Source organism: Panthera tigris, chromosome E3, assembly GCF_018350195.1.
Source record: "Panthera tigris isolate Pti1 chromosome E3, P.tigris_Pti1_mat1.1, whole genome shotgun sequence".
Classification (NCBI taxonomy): Eukaryota; Metazoa; Chordata; class Mammalia; order Carnivora; family Felidae; genus Panthera; species Panthera tigris.
The window spans coordinates 2,662,112-2,666,964 of NC_056675.1; the positions used below are offsets into that span (position 1 = coordinate 2,662,112).

The 4,853-nt window shown below is 41.1% G+C and overlaps 1 pseudogene; it reads left to right on the forward strand.

Moving 5' to 3' along the window:
• The first annotated feature begins 1,045 nt into the window (after positions 1–1,045).
• Positions 1,046–3,991, forward strand: LOC122234583 (annotated as a pseudogene).
• Positions 3,992–4,853: the final 862 nt, after the last annotated feature.

Here is a 4,853-nt window from a genome sequence, read left to right on the forward strand (position 1 = left end):
CAACTGCTGAATATTTTATTAGTCACTGTGACCATCCATGCAGTCTGCACCTGGATGTCATCTTTCCTATTGTGACACCCTTTTCCCTTAAAGGAGCCACTGGTGATGATGCAGTACAGTCTGTTTAGAAACAAGGTTTCAACCAGGCTCCATGTTAAGCTGGGCAACATTATCCTTTCTGGGAAGAGGTCTTTGAAGGTTTGTGCAGATTTGGTAAAAGGGAACACTCCAGGGAGGGCCTTGGTTTCATGAAAGTCCCCTCTCTGTCCCCAACTCCCTTGCAGCTAACCCCAGGGGAGAAACTTTAAAAAAGAAAATGAAGACCTAGAAGACTCCAAAGGTTGCTTTTTCAAAAGGCTCTAGTTTCCAAGAGTACTATTTTTATTCTTTGGTTTTAGAACTTGGGTGAATTCATTTATTCATCAACAAATGTTTATTTAATTCTTACTATGTCAGGCACTAGACAAGTCATTGGAACTCAACCCTGGACAGTAAGACACCCACCTTGCCCTCAGAGAACAGAAAGTCCAGTGAGGGATTCATTCATTCATACATTCATTCATTCAGTACTATTTATTGAGTGCTTACTATGTGCCTGGCATTGTTCTACAGACCAGGACACACAGTAGTGGACAAAACAAACAAAAGTCATTCTGGTGGGAGATGGGAATTTTTCAAATAATTACATAATGTATATAATTATAAAATGTAATAAGTACAGCAAAGAAAACCTTCTTAAAAACACCTTCCCTGGATTCTATACCCAGCTAAACTATCATTCAGTAGTCAAGGCAAAGCAGAGATATTTTCAGATATACAACAAATAAGAGACTATATTACCGCCAGATACTCAATGTCAGAGGGAAGTGGACAAGGAAGAAAGGCACGAAAAACAAGAAACAACACAAAAATTCATGAAATATACTGGCAAATGCAATGAACTATTGCTTATGTTAAAATGCTACTTTTTTTGTCTTAACAGAGAAAAAAATTACAATTCATGAAGATGAGTGAAATAGAAAAGCAGGATAAAGGAGAAATAATATTACAAAATAACAAAAACTGGCTTTTAAATCAAACAAATAAAATAGACAAGGCTTTAGCAAGATTTAAAAATGGATGGAACCTTTCAGTCCGCCCACAGAGGCGTCCATACGGTATTGTTCTGCATTCCTGTCATAACTTAAAGGGAAACCGTCACAAGATCAGAGCCCTTGATGTCCTGCAAATGAAGGAGGAGGATGTCCTCAAATTCTTTGCAGCAGGAACCCACTTAGGTGGCATCAACCTTGACTTCCAAATGGAACAGTACATCTACAAAGGAAAAGTGATGGTGTCTACAACATAAATCTGAAGAGAACCTGAGAGAATTTTCTGCTGGCAGCTGGTGCCATTGTTGCCATTGAAAACCCAGTTGATGTCAGTGTCATATCATCCAGGGGTACTGGCCAGTGAGCTGGGCTGCAGTGTCCCCTGCTACTGGAGCCACTCCTATTGCCAGCCACTTCACTCCTGGAACCTTTGCTAATCGCATCCAGGCAGCCTTCTGGGAGCCAAGATCCTCTGGTGGTTACTGATCCCAGTGCTGACCACCAACCTCTCACGGAAGCATCTTATATTAACCTGTCTACCATCGCTCTGTGTAACAAAGACTCTGCTCTGCACGGTGCGGAGATCGCCATCCCTTGCAACAACAAGGGAGCATGCTCAGTAGGTCTGATGTGGTGGATGCTGGCCCCAGGAAGTTCTGCGCATGCATGGCACCATTTCCTGTGAACACCCATGGGAGGTCATATTTGATCTCTACTTCTGCAGAGATCCTGAAGACATTGAAAAGGAAGAGCAGGCTGCTACTGAAAAAGGCTGTGACCAAAGAGGAGTATCAGGGTGAATGGGCTTCACCAGCTCCTGAGTTCACTGCTCCTCAACCTGAAGTCATAGACTCATCAGAAGGTGGGCAGGTGCCCTATGGCAGCTCCCTACTGAAGGCTGGAGTGCTCGGGTCTGCAGCTCCCACCGCTCAGGCCACTGAATGGGTAGGAACAACTGGTGAGTGGTTTTAAGCTGTTCTTCCAGAAAGGCAAACAAAATGGAAATAAGGTTGGCAGAAATTAAACAGTTTCTAAAAGAAAAAAAAAAGGAGGGAAAAAAGGTAAATAAACAATGATAGAAATAGATACAAACGGACATACAGTTGAAATTTTTTTTTAAATTGGAATAAAAGAAAAGAAAATAAGGCAGATATAATGAACAACTTTATGTCACCAAACTTGAAAACTTAGATAAAGTGAATGATTTTCTAGAAAAATATAGACTTCCAACAATGACTCAAGAAGGTTTTAAAACTCCTAAATACACCAACGACCATTAAAGAAATTGAGCCAGCAATGGAAAATACCCTCGACATCAATCCCACACTCCCACCCCCCAAACACACAGACAAAAGGTGCTGATTCTGTTTTACAGATGAGTTCTTACAAAACTTCATTGAATAGAGAGAGCCCCATCTTATAAAAGCTATTATAGAGACTAGAAAAAGAGGGAAAACTATAAATTTAACATAATTACGATGGCGAAACCAAATTCTCACGATGCCACAAAGAGGGTTCAAGCCGGTGCCCTGCTTGCTGGCCCGTAAAGGGAGGTGTCGGTTACCTTGCACGTAGAAAGAGTCAGGAAAAGAAAACGAGGTTATCACTGGTCATCCTTCACATTAAGCCATGTGTTCAATTGAGAACTTTGTTTACTGCACAAAGACCAAGATGTCTCACATGAGACTTGGGTGACACCATTTCAGAAGCTGGAGTTACAAAGCTGAGGTTTGCCAATCCACTGTGGTCCATTTAAATGCAATTGCTAGAAATATCACTTCATCAGAAATGAGGAACTTGGATGATTGCCGGACCAAGTGGGATGCCAGATCAACAGGTTGAAAACCATGATTGTCCTGAGCAAATCAGGAAATTTGGATCCTATGCTGATAAGAGATAAGCAATATTCTGGATGTAAAATCAAAATGCAAAACCAGTAGCATTCCTCTAGAATGATAGAAACCAGGTAGAAAACGTAATATAAGGAAAAGACACACAAGCATGATAGAAGAAAGCTACAACAACAACCAAAAGTATTTAGACCAATTGTGAACATACCAAATTTTTAAAAACTTTATGAAGAAAAGTATCAAACAAGACCAGAGGTGTTTTGTTTTATTTTGTTTTAATGCATGGATCAATCACATACAAGCTTTAGGAATTTTCAGTTTAATAAAGATACTTATTCTCGTCCAATTAATTTACAAACTGAATTCAATCCCAAAAGGATTTCTCAAGGAATTTCCCAAGCCAAGGTTTAAGATGGTTCCTGGAGCCCCAGCTATAAAATCCACATTCCAAGGAACAAGAAGAGGGAAAGAGAAGAGGAAGAAAAGGGCACGTCACAATCCGACCCTCTTTGGTCCCACCCAGGAACCCCTGCTTATTTTATTGCGGCCAGAATATAGATGTAGCCACATCTGGGAACAAGAAAGGTGAGGAAAGCTGTCTTTTCAACTGGCCATGTTGCTACTCTGAATAACATGAGGTCTGTTGCTGAGGAAGGGGGAGGGGGTTTGGGAAGCAACCAGCAGTCTTTGCCATCAACTTAAATGTCTATCTTTAGCAGAAGGGAGAAATAACTTGCAATTACATTCACAGCGGAGTACTACATAGTGGTTAAAATGAGGACAACAGAGGCACGTGGATCCATATAGCTAAGCTTCAAAACAAAAATCTCTTGCTTGAAAAAGAAACTTGCAAAATGACTCAAACTGTATGATACCATTTATATAAAGTTTAAAAGCCTACAAAACAACACCGTGTATCTTTTATGGCTACACAAAATACTTATGTTGGGAGGATGTAAAAACATGAATGGATATGAAAAACATTGAATGCAGGATGGTGATTATCCCCTGGAGAGGGAAGGCGGGCAATGGGATCAGAAACAGATACATCAAGGATTTCAGTTGTCCCGATGATGCCTTATTTCTCCAAAAATAAAAAATAAAAAAAGATTTGAAGGAAAATATTTTTAAAGTTAAATCATGAGTACTCAGAGTTTAAGCTATCGTTCCCTATACATTTCTATATGTTTGACATTTTTCATAGTTTATGGGAGAGAGAAGCCTTGAAAAGACATAACTAACGAGGTGTAACTTACATATAGTGAATTCACACATCTCAAGTGTACAACTTGATAAATCTTTACAAAGCACATAAATCCAGAGCATGATATAGAAGCCAGCACTGCAGAAGCTTCTCTTAAGTCACCTCTCGATGATAGCGTTCACAAAGAATAACCACCATTGCGACTTCCATCACCATAAATGAATTGTGTTTGTTTTTGACTATTATACGAAGGAGCCATGCAGCCTCCTACAGCATATTCTCTTTAATGACTGGTTTCATTGTCCCCGTAGTATGTCACTGTGGTTCATCCTGAGGGGCTGTCTTCTCCACCACTGTGGTGCTGACCCAGTTGGAAGGCAGGGGCTCCACATTCAATGTTGAGAAGAGTGTCTTTTGCTTCCTGAGCCCTGCAAAGCAGTGGGGAGGGAGATCTGAATTTTGGATGGTTTTCAGAATCCTCTACCCGAGGCTGTTGAGGGAGCTGGTGTCCCGCCCACAGTGTAGGTGGCTTTGACAATGCTCCCCAACTCCCTCCTGACCCTCAGTCTCCCCTTTCCCTCGCCTGATGTCTGCTTTAAATAAAGTAACAACCAAGTGTCAGGGACTGCGGAGAGGCTTGGGACAGCCTTCCCGCCTCAGCCCTCAGACAGCTCACCAGGGGTGTAAAAATAATTAAAGTTGCAAAGG